General features: G+C 37.3%; 1 protein-coding gene across 1 annotated transcript in view; it reads right to left on the bottom strand.

Annotated features, from left to right (window-relative positions):
• Window positions 1-12,503, bottom strand: part of LOC119783454 (protocadherin-16-like) — a 118,742-nt gene extending 106,239 nt beyond the window's left edge. Inside the window, exon 1 of the mRNA XM_038284976.1 lies at window positions 12,016-12,503. The gene's annotated coding sequence lies outside the window, so the exon portion shown is untranslated. The remainder of the gene's footprint in view (window positions 1-12,015) is intronic.
• Window positions 12,504-12,768: the final 265 nt, after the last annotated feature.

Here is a 12,768-nt window from a genome sequence, read left to right as displayed (position 1 = left end):
AGCTTTAGCTTACTAAAAATAGGTCTAACACATAACGCAGTTTTAAAATTAGGAAAATATTTGAAAAAAACATCAAAATTTTAGTGTTTAAAATATATATAAATCTCCCATATAAAATCTCAAATTAACTGTAATTATTTTACATTAATTTGGTCATTCACAGCTAGGCCAGGTTAATGTTAAGTCTTAAGATTCAACTGATCACTAAATTAAAAAGTTTCTGTCAACAGTGAGTAGACCAAAATATGCTAAAAGATGTGAAGAAGCAAAAAACAGGTGGGAAATTAAGTCATAGACATCTATAAGTCAACTAAGAGTTTTAAAGTCATCTCTAAGGCTTTGAAACTCCAGCGCACCACAATGAGAGTGATCATCTGCACATGGTAAAAACATGGAACAGTGACACACCTAACAGAGGAGGCGAACCAATCAAACTTACTCTGAGAGCTAATCAGAATAATTCAGGAAAACATCCAAAGCAATCCTCACATTATACAGCTAGGTTCAGAGTTTATTTACCAAACAAACACACAAACAAAAAGAAGATATTGGTGAAACAACCTTTTAAAATATTATACCAATACTCAAACAAGGTGGTGGTGAAGTGATGGATGTGAGCTGCTATGTTTCCTCTGGAATTTAAAGCCTCGTTGTAATCAATAAGCCATAAATTCTGCTCTGTCGCTCAAATCCTAATAAAGAATTTCTGATCATCTGCTTGTAACTATATCCTACTGCACTTAGCAGGATAATTAAAAATAAGCACCAGCAACTCCATTTCTGATCAGGTAAAAAACAGGGTTTGAAGAGTTAAAGTCTGGACTTAATCTTTTCGAGAAGCTGTAGCATCGGCTAAGACTGTTCATGCTCAAATTGGTTGTACAATGTAATTCAAGGTTGTTTTTTTAATGAATACACTATAAACTAGAGGAAGCCATTTCTTATATTCCTATTCACTATCCTTTGTGAAAAGTATCCAGTTAAGTTCTTTTTTTAAACTCATTTTGAATAATCTTATCTGATTTGACAGTCTATGGCAGCTGACTGCAGGAATCTAGAACTCTAGCAGAAAGGTGTCACCACAAAGCTTTTCTGAAGACTGTTATTTATTCTCACAGCGGCTCTCAAGGAGAAATCTAGACTCAGAGTAACAAATTACACCAAGGCCCCTGCGAAAAATATCCCAGATTTTACCAGCAAGCCAGCCCAGAGCAAGAAACAGCCTCTTTAAATGAAACATAAGAGGGAACCAATATCAGAAACAAGAGGTTAGAGGGTTTCTTTTAAACATTTAAGCATCAGTATTAAATGTGCACAAATGGCTGCATTGAACATAGTTCAGGTAAATTAAGCAGATTATCCCCACAACTGTCATCCTGTACCTTTTATTTCTCCCAGAAGGTAACTTATCCAAATCTATAAAAATGTTCTATCTCGGTTTTAAACATGGAACTCTTTCTTTACAAAACACAAAACATCTGTTCCAGATGAAAGACTTGCATGGTTTTTCACGGTACAGTAAAATGAGCAAGCAAAGGGTCATGGGTAAATATACTGTCGATAGAAACAGAAGGTTCGGTAGCAAAAACACAGCTGGTTTGAGAAGTGAATCAGTTTATGGCAAGTAATGCCTTTCTTTGTATTGAAAATACTTATCATAGGCACAAAACAAAGAAATAAACACTCTTTGCATTTCTGATCAACTTTTGATGAGACTGTGTCTAGCTCTCCTTAAAACAATTATAACAAATACTGTATAGATAAAGACAATAGCCTCATCTCCAGCAATTGGGAGCTTCGCAACGCTGAGATTAATCAATCTTAAGGTAGACAGACTCTCCTGCAGAGTTGAAGAGAATTACTTCTATTTATTTTATTTTACTTCTGTTTATTTTGTCTGTCTTTCTCATTTCTGTGCTCAACACTATTTTGGGGCAATTAACTTCTTGTATTTTGAGTCCCACAAGATAAAGAAACCAAGGCAAAGCAAAGTTTTATTTTATCAGAGGTTAGCATTATGCATTGCTGTAATAAAGATGAAGTAGAGGTACAAAGTTTGTTTAGTTTAGTTTTAATCAGTCATCTGAGAAAAATTTAGAGATTTGTTTTTTTTATCAGGTACATTTTTCTCTAATGTGAGCTAGTATTTGTGATGTTACATGTGATACACATGGGAGAACCAGCCCATCAGTCATGTGAGGTAAATGTTCACCATGTCAGAACTCATCCAGGAAATGCGTTTCCATCTCTGTTTAGCACATCAGTAGCTACGTTCTTGGAGAAGCGAAAACACTATCATCAGTTAGCATAAAACCTTTTCTGCCAAAATGAGGTTTTTAATCAACCTTTTCTAATGCAAAACTTCCAAGTTTGCATTAAAAAATTGCTAGTAAGACAGAAAAAAACATTTGTACTCCTATAAACTTTTTTTTTTTTTTTTTTTTTTTTTTTTTAGTTTTGGTATACCTGGCTAACAGTAACTTGTTCAATTTTTGCAAGCTGAGAGCATCCCTAAACTCATAAAAATGAATGATAACATTTCTTTTTTTAAATATATCTTCTCAAAAACCTAATACAAATCATAATTTGTAAATTACTATGACTTTATATTGAAAGCTTATATGACCGATTTGTTTTTTATTAAGTGCAGCCATGCTAACTGAAAAAAAAACTAAATCTAAAGAGGAATTTCTTTCATACAGATGTTCTACAGTAGCAGGCACAGACACAAGAAGTAAAATCTAGTCCTCCTGAGTGAACACAAATGCCGACTCACATCCACACACATAAAGCACTTGTGAACCATCTGTGAAGCCCCTGAGAAAGTGAAAACACAGCTGGATGTGCTTCACCTACCTCTTAACCTTAAAGGCCAAAATGCCAAGTCAGAGTACAGCAATGCACTAGAGAGGGGCTGCTTCAGGAATTTATGTTATATAATTTTCTTGATAAAAATATATATAAAGTATTATCATTGTGATAACAAGAAAATATTAAATACATATGGTAACCACACTGGTTCACCTTGATGAACCACCAGCTGCTTTATGCCGTCACTCGACGCCCCTCCCCGTCCGAGCTTGCTTAATATCCCACAAGGGCAAAGCTGTTGAGTGGAACCATGTCCATGACCATGTCAAATACTACTGCACCACTGCTGAAGCTGAGAGAATTGTCCCTACAGGGTGTCAAGTAAATTACTTCTCTCACCATCATTTAAATTTGGAATGTATCCTTAGAACAGCATCAAATGCGTACCTAAATGGAACAATTACCTTGAAGCAACTAAACAATGTGGAAGACATTAAAAGATACAATCATGAGTTAACTTTTTCAGCTTAAAAGATTGCTACAGTTATATTAGAGCTATATTTGTTGCAATTACTTTGTTTAAGAGTGTCTACAACTTAAAAACATGAAAAATGATAAAACCTCACCTAAAGCTTCCCTTAATCATGTTTCTTGGCTTAAAAATAGCCATTTCCTTCACCGGACAGGAATTCAGAGATTTGAGTCCTTCCATGCGTCTAAAGCCATGAAGTTGCTTCCTCCACACGCGATGAGCAAATTACAATGCATAAACAGGGCACATATGACTCATTAATTATCAAGATACAAGGGGAAAAGGTCAAAGACAAAACAAGCAGATGATAGCCACAACAGGATCAGGAGGAGGAAAGCCGTAGATCCTATGTCGTAACTCCACCATACGCAGCTGAGCAAACCTTTCTTAATCCGCTTCTGCATTCCATCTCATGAAATAATTAGTGACGCGGCCAAGCAGCAAGCTAGCCACATTTGAATCTGATTGTGTTATTGTTTCTGAAAACGCATAAATAATAATCAAAGAGATAAGATGTTTTTGAGGGGTTTGCCAGCTGGCTAATAGCAGGGGGTGAAAAGGGGTTAGTATCATCACTAGTAAAATCCTTAAAGCTTAATTTCTAATTTTTCTTCTTTACTTGGGAAGGATCTGGGAAATCTATCAAGAACTGCAAACACTTAACTTTGGATCAGAAAACGAGACAGTTGCTTGGCTTACTAGATATTAAATTCTCCATCAACTCTTTAGTTAGTGGGGCGCCGGCAGCTGTTCTCCAAGAAAATGCCTTTGTATCACATTACTTTATTTCACTTCTTGTGGTCAGTCTTGGGGTTGAGCCTGTCTGTCTTTGTTTTATACATAACCCAATAATGACAAATTAAAATGATCAAGAAAAAACATACAGATGCAGTTAGAAGTTTGAAAGAAAGATTAATTTCCTTTTGCTACTAATAATAAAAGCACATTTTTCAAGCTTTTTTTTTTGTTTTTTTGTTCAGTACATTATACTATGTGAACTTGCTAAAGTGCAAAAAAAAATTTTTGCAACTTTATCTTAACAAAACAGGACACAGATCTATGCAAGTTTGTGAAGTCATCAGAAGCTCAGATCACCTCACTAACTTCATTAAAAACACATGAGGTGCTTAACAGTGAGGCTTCTCTTCCCTCTGAGCTGAGTCACTTTTTAATCTATCCAGCAACCAGATGGGATGCAGTAACCACAATTAATTCATCTTTTCTCTGACAGACACTCTAATACCTGTCTTTTCATGCAAGTCGTGACAGAAATACATATCTTCACATATATAAGTGACAAGTCCCTCTGTTGAGTAGCAGGCTAAGTCTATGTATTTGATGCCTGGGACCAGGTTTTGAGTCCCAGTTGTCACAGAAAGGTAATCCAGCATGAAAACTCTGCCAAGTATATGTGCAAGTTGTAATAGCTTGCTGTTGTAACCCTTAAGGGGGGCAGCTGAATAGGCTAACTCACATTTATATAGGTTTGAAGTTAAAGCTGCAGTCTGCACACTCTGTGGGAAAGGTTCAAGAAAAGAAGATCTAAGAAGGAATACCTTGTTTGGTTACTCAAGGAACAGACTCAGGACTTGTTATGAATACGCTATGTATACGCTGGCTAAATCGGCAATGTGTGACAGGGCCCATACCTTGAGATCAGATGAAGCTTGTGCACTGCTGCTCTCTCCATTTGCTATTCATTGTCAATGTTTTGCATGATTTGTTCATGTTACTTTTTTTGTTTCCTTCTTGTTTGCTACCATTGCGTTATTATTATCATGTAAATGGAGGAGGAAAAAAGCAACATAAGCTTCAAAATTGGCCCATAGAAAAACAGTAGTATGTATGTGGTATTAGTTACTCTGATGTCAAAGTAGCAGTACAAGCCTTGGGGGAAAAAAACAGTATCAGTCATTCTCTAATTAATACACCTATGGATGATACATCTACATTCAAAATGAATTGAATATGATTTGAATGACATCACAAAACATGAATCTAAGCTGAAGGCTTACTCTGTGTCAAATTCAGCACATAACTGGTATTAAACGATCCCTTCTGCCTGGATAGCGACAATAAGTAATGAAAAGAAGCTAAGACTAGAACTGGGTCTCAAAGATAGGGCTGAACGATTTTGCCAACAATCAAAATTGCAATTATTTTAAACCAATATTGTGATGCAATTTTAGTTTGATTTGCACTAACCAAAGGATGTAGGTGGGTAGGATGTAGCTGACACCCACTGCTGGGTGTCAGTTTTTTCATTCCCTTGAATGCTTGCTTGTCCAGTCCACCATTGCAGAACTTTACTGTAACCTTAGTTTGGAAAACGGCTTATTTCTACTTGCATGAATAGATCGGCATGCTAGCAGAAGGTTTATTTCCTTTTTCGTGGAAGCAATCCCACTTTAAACACATAACCTCCACTTTAAAGGCTGGAGTAAGAAAAAAAGTAGTCTCTTTCTGTTGCTAAATGTAACAGGATCTAAATTGAGTGCTTCTGCCATTTGAAAATTTCCTTTTCTTAAATTGCGATTGTATTGCAAATGCAATTAATTGCCCAGCCTTACTCAGAACAAACATGAACTGGACCGTAACGTCTCAGGGCTCCTGCTCTACACTGCATCCAACAGGAGAGCCCAATCATTTCCTTCACCTGGCAGGATAAGTCATACCATAATGGCTTCTCCAGAGTTTTGGAGAACTAAGCCTCATCACCATGTGAAAGAGGCAATATTAAAAGTAATATATTTTACCTCATAATCTAAATATCATTCTCAGGTATTGTAAACACAATGACATCAGGGTTAACTGCTTTGTAATTTAAATAATTCAATTATTTAATGATAACAGTTTTAGCCAAATGGTGACTAACAACACACACCTCAGGGAAAAGTTGAAAAAAGGTATATAACGATTGATAGACTTTATTAATCTCACTTTGGAGAAATGTACTTGTCACTTCGACTCAAAAGTCAAAAAGAAGGTGCCAAACGTCGGAAAAGGTACATGGGGTATATACAGTATATATAGTGTGTCCACACACTCACCCACACACACACATATATATATGTGTGTGTGAGATTATATAGGATTTATGCACATGTTTAATGCCCAGAGTATTAAATGGGTATTTATATAAATAATCATAATTGAATAGAACTTTATTGATCTCACATTGAAGAAATTTACCTCTGCATTTAACCCATCCCCTCGGGGAGCATTAAGCTGCAATAGTGGGGGGCACCCGGGGTTCGGGGTTTAAGGGTCTTGCTCAGAGAGCCAGAGTTGCAGTCTATGGGAGTGGGGTTTGAACTTACAACCTCAGGATTCCAAGCTCTATGCCCCAACCACTAGGTCACCACTCCACTATATAAAAGGAGGTATTTATATATATAGTTATTGCACTAACAGAGGAGATTCCTTATTAGCAGGGATCTCATTTCAAAGCTCTACAAGTGACGCTGTTAATAGCCGTCTTTCCTTACTGTGGGTTGGTGATTCAAACACAGAGTGATTTTCCAGAAAACTAAACCTCTTATGGCTTGTTTTTCCTCTCACACAATGCTGTAAATCCATTAAACATTGGTTCAGTGTCCATATTTTGAATGATGAATGATTAGAATGGCATCAAAATCCCCAACAGTACGTGGAGTTTTTGCCTTGTGTTATGTCTAAAGTGGTAGGAGAATAAATAAAAAAAGCAACAACACAGTCTTCAAGCTTCAGCACCAGGCAGTCGGTGAGAGATGGAGGGTAAATATTTCCACTGGCTACTTGGGGAGCCAAGGAAGGGAGGGAAACAATCTTTTTTTTTTTTTTTTTTTTTATGCTGTTTATGTTTACGTTTGTTTTCTGCTGGCTGTCATCTGCTAGACGTTTACCAGAAATATCATGTTTGTATAATAATACCCTGTACTGGATACTAATATTTACTTTACCTTTATTCTAACTCTTATACAGTTGCATTTTCTAGGACTTTATCCAATGATATGTGTTCAGTAAAAGGTTTGCAGTTCACAGTTAGGAATATAATGGTGAGGTAATGTTAGGGTTGTGGTTACTGTGCAGGCGTGTGTGATTGAGAAAGAAGGAGGGAAGTCTCTGAGTCACTTTCCGATATTTGTATACAGATGGTTATCCCCCAAGAGTAAACCTAAAGCCACAAAAAAAGCAGCCTCGAAGCACAATTAAAGTGAGGTCCCTAAGCTGTGGGATCCTGCTGAGAAAATGCTTTCTGTTTTTCCTCCCGTTGTTACACTTGTTGGTAACTGTGTCACGGTGAGCTGAGGCAGATTTCACCGGAGATTAACCAGAAAAAAATAAAACTCTGGTGAGAAAAACTCTAAATTCAGATATTTTTCCAATCGGTGAATTGGATGCAAAAAAAACAGGCCGCCGGAGGAAGCCTAGAGATATGAAAAACCTAAATATGGAAAATACATTTTTTGGCAGGTTGTTTTTATTCATTGATATGTCAAATATGACTTTCTTATACTTTGTAAATAAGTCTCCATGTAAGACTTTCAGTACATAACACAATTGCTGAGAGGTCTCTGGCTCTTTGGCTGTTTTTTATCCTTTTAAAGGGGCCCAGTGACATGCTTTGGCTGTAAATGTATTTGCCAGTAGCTCAATGGTTGCATAAAAAAGCCTTCAAATAGAATTAGGATGCATATTGGTTTATTACGTTATACTTTTTGTTTACTTAATTTTTTGTATCCATTTGCTAGTATATTTATAGCAGTTTTTTTTAAATATTCAACAAAACTATATAACATGAACAGTGATACAATATTGCATCCAATAAGTAAATAAAGAAAGGAAAGAGCAAATCAACTCCTAGATATTTGATGCCAAAACTAATAAGACCGGAGGCTGCCCAGAATTCAATATGAAGGTTGGAGCTAACTGAAATGAGAGCTAAATCTGCTGAAGCTACCACGATGTGTGAGTAAGTACTGACAGTGGATGGCGACGGAGTACAAAAATGTTAATGTCTGCTGATGGAGCCTGATGCAAAAATTCCTTTGGCTCAAACAGAATTAGGCAAACACTATCAAGAGGAAAGCTTGGCGTACACTGCTTTATTTTGACATAAAAAGGTGTTTTCGTTTTTGGGGGGCCCAGCGTTGTTTTTGGTAGAGGTATAACGCATGACTAGGTCCCCCCAAGCTTTCAATTTCTGTCATGCCATTTCCAAATCTGGAAATGTTGGCACCCTTATGGTAAACTTAGCCTAAAGATAAGGATTCATATTTTGCATTAAGGTTTGTTTTGGGTTCTAAGTTGTCCCAAAAACCCCCATCTAACCATCTTCTACCACTTATCCGCCAGGGTTACAGTGGGGGTGGACCTGGACAGGTCGCCAGTCCATCACAGGGCAACCCACGCATGCATTACAAGAACATGCAAACTTCATGCAGAAAACGGGTGGGCCGGGGGTCAAAACCAAGACCTTCTTGCTTCAACTGAACAGTGCTTCAAACAACATCACTGTGCAGCACATCACAAAACATCATACTTTCTGTTTCCCGTACGAACGATGCACTTCACATTTACCTATTAAATATTAAGAAATGCTACAACTAAGAATTAAGTAGGTTAATATTAGGTCAAATGAACCTACTTAATTCTTAGTGTGTAGCATCTCTCAATGGAAGAAAGACCCAGTGTTGGACCTTGTCACTGTATTGAGTAAATCTCTATATCTCTTTTGCAACTTATTTCCACTGGTAATGACTCAATTACTTTAAGTTCTTGCTAAAAACCTTTGTAGACATTCTAACTATTATTTAAATTATAACACAATACTATAAAAATTATATTTTAATTTAACTTGTTATAGGTTTCATAGTAGATCAAAATGTTTTTTTTTAAACAGCAAAAACTATGTCTTTTTTTATCAAAATTCTTAAAAAGAGATCTAGAGTTCATACAAGAAGCCTAATGTGACGCTACATAGAAATTATTTTTCACATAGCTTCCTTGGAGCTGTTGTAAGAAACCGTTTGTCTTTGCCACATTGAAAGATCTTAAAAACAATTCAGGAAAATACATATTTTCTGTCTTATGTGGGTTTTGTGGTGGCCTAAACTGTATACAGCACCAGTGGAATTTCAATGTCAAAGTGGGTGGCAAATGTGCAATCTGTGATGTGTATTCCCATTCGAAGTAAACTCCCAAGACAGCTTGAGAATGGCAAGAGAACCTTAGTCTCACATGAACAAAAGCACAAACAAAAATAAAAAGATACAAATATAGAAAATCCTTGTGAATGCTTGTATTTTCTTTCACCAAACAATATTTGTGTGTGAAAATCATGATTCCAGTTGATCTTATTCATCAAAAATGATGCAGACATGAAGTCAAGGCTGATGCCAAGTTGCAGCCTTTATAATGTAGATGAGATGCATCTCAAAGCTGTAAAATCAAGTTATCCAACAGATGTTTTTGTCACAGAAGTAAGTGAGTTTCCTGCTTTGCCCTGCTGAAAATCTAGCCCGTGACCCCATCTGACTCTTGACTCCCTCATTCAGCAATGCAAAACCATGGAAAGTGCAAGATAAACAGCACTGTTTATTCTGCTGATAAACTTTTAAAGGACTTGACTCAGAACCGGACAAACTGACCTCCCTGCCTTGACAGGCTGAGCAGACACCGTTAAAGACATTCATTTTTACAAGATGTATGAGATTTGTTCAATGTAGCTGAGAAAAACCTTCTGTAAAAAGGAGCCAAGGCATACAGCTGAGCAGACAGACTCCAAAACTAACCAATCAAAATCACCCTGCTATGTAATCTTGGCTGAAAATATTACTTATAATTAAACTCTAAAATGAGTCCACATAGTGAAATAGTTGAGAAAACATTCTTGACTGTGCGAATCATACCCGTGCAAAGAAAGGTCTGATCACCTCAGCAGCTGATAAGAGGAACCATAAGTTGTTTGCACAGAGGCCCTAGTCAGTTGTTGCTCTACCAACTAGATATCCATATGGTTCATGTTAGAAACCGTCTTTCTTACACGCCCCATCGCTCCACAGAAAAAGAAAAAAAAAAATCTTAAGTCTCTGTGGTTTTTATGCAGACCAGAGGCTGACACTGAGGCCAGCGGACTGCTGAGCTGGAGCGTGCAGGAGCTGTTGAAAAAGTATAGAGTAACAATGCGAAAAAAGTCTGTTTCCCTCAGTGCAGCAGGAAAGCAGGAGCTGTGGATGCAAGTGAAGCCGACATCAGATATGCCTAACTATTGTGGTCGGGCACTTAAATGCAACCCTGGGTTCTCTGTTTTAAGCTTCTGGGCAAACAGACATCACTGGGCAGCTATAAATACATTTTATGACAAAGGAAAAATGTAAAGTTCAGTCATAAAAAGAAAGCCTAGCAAAGTAATTTACTTACTTTTGTCTTTTTAAAGAATTCTACTGTGACTATAGAGGTTTAGCTGCCATTTTCGTGTAATTGTTGGTTCCTTCCACTTTTGATTTCTAAAAATCAGCCCTAAAGTATGTCTCCAGGAGCGGTGCACTGATCAGCCTTTTTCTAGCCAATACAGTTTATGGGTTTTCCTTTAGAGCTGACCTGCTGACTCTAGCTTTTCAACAGAAAAATACAATGTGCTGTTGGTTATTTGATTGAGCTGCTAGTTTTAATCCAAAAGAAGACGAAGGAACTGAAAAATCGACAAATCATACCTGTCTGCTTTAAAATTTCTAATGTTGATCTCAACCAAGAAGTGTACAAAAAGTGAATGTATTCATTGACTGATAAATGGTGAAACTTCTTACTTCATATTTTGTTATATGGGGAAAACAACTTGGATTATTCTGTATTTGACCCACAGATCTGAGCTAATCAAGTGAAAATGACCAGATTCTGAGCTATGTAAGAGCGATCAGTGCATTTTAACTCTCAAGAAAATGTATTCAGTAAAATATTGACCCACAATGGAAAAACTATGTAGAAATTAGTAAAAACTTCTTAAATTAAGTGTATTTACCCTTAATTTCAGTAGGTAAACAAGATGATATGCCAATGAAATTAGTATTTTTTTACTCTTAAAATAAGATAATTAGATAATATGCACTCATAATAAGACAATGCAATTGTTTTTTTCTTATTCTAGAAATAAATTGTCTCATTTCATTGGCAAAGTGTCTCACTTACCTCCTCACTTCAAGACAAAATGCACTTATTTTAAGAAAAAATTACTTATTAAGATTTACATTTTTTGCAGTGCAGTAGACTTTATGATTTGTCTTCACTTAAAGCTTCTGGCTACGAGCATTAAACCTATTGGTATAAACATTTCCATAGAGCCCAATAACATGAGGGAGCCAACAGATTATTCTTCCATAGAGGTCTAAATAAAATAGGGATCATATTCTCCCTTTTATTTGCAGCCTGAGCTCAATAATAAATGTTTTTGGCATCAATAGGACCCTCTGATCTGAGTTGCTTTTATAGCCCCTCCACTACATCGTGGCTTGTGCACAGCAGCCTGAAAAGCTGCCAGCTCTGCGTGCAAGGTGAAGATGCAGTATTCACCCCTAAAAAGGAAAAAATCTGCGCTCTCCCACCAATCAAGAGTTCTTTTCAGTTTTAGATCCAATGAGAGAAATAAACTACAGACACATTCAGAGTGGAGATGAGTAAAAGGTGTCACTTACATTCATGGGACTCAGTCCTGGATTTGCGCACTGGTTATAACCTAATTAGTATGCAAAAGGGTTTCCAATCCCCCCTATAGACGACAGCCAATCTGCCAGATAAAAAAAAATAAAATCTTGAATGAAAAGAGCTTTAAGGGAAGGAAGGGTTGTCTTCATAACATCCAGCATAAAAAAGAAGAAGAGGGAAAAAAAGAAGCGTGTCAATTCCACCGGCTGTCAGGTTAGGTTACTCCACCAGTGAAGCGTCTTTCTCTATCAGGTGTGCGCGCCTGGATCAGTTGGGAAGCTGCGGTGCGTCTTTTCGCTCTGCAGCGACAATAAAAATAAAAATCTAAAAGATCTCAAGTCGGGATTTTTCCCTCCTGTCTCCAATGTTTTTATTTCCCCCCTTGTCTTTTTCCTCTCAGCATCAGTCTCTCATAGACGCTCGCACCTCTCCGGTTGAAAGGCGACTCCTCCGCCACAAGGCCCAGCCCCCTATCCTCCTCTCCCTCCGTCCCCTCCTCCGCCACATCCTCCCCTCGTTTACCGACCGCTAATTTATTCGGGTAGCCACACACAAAAGGGGGAGAGGAGAGGCAGGCTGTTGAGTTCAGTGCGGGGATGAGAGAGCAGACTTTGGTGCCCCCCAGCTCCATTCAGTGGAAGTAGTCTTTATAGAGACAAAGGAGCTGCTCAAAATACATTATTGGTGTTAGATGTCAGTCTTTTTAGGTCACAGTATGGGAGGCAAGGAATTTGGATGTACAG

This window comes from Cyprinodon tularosa, unplaced genomic scaffold, assembly GCF_016077235.1.
Source record: "Cyprinodon tularosa strain WSP-4 unplaced genomic scaffold, ASM1607723v1 ctg205, whole genome shotgun sequence".
Lineage (NCBI taxonomy): Eukaryota > Metazoa > Chordata > Actinopteri > Cyprinodontiformes > Cyprinodontidae > Cyprinodon > Cyprinodon tularosa.
Note: the sequence above shows the minus strand (reverse complement) of the source record. Positions and strands in the feature narration are given on the sequence as shown.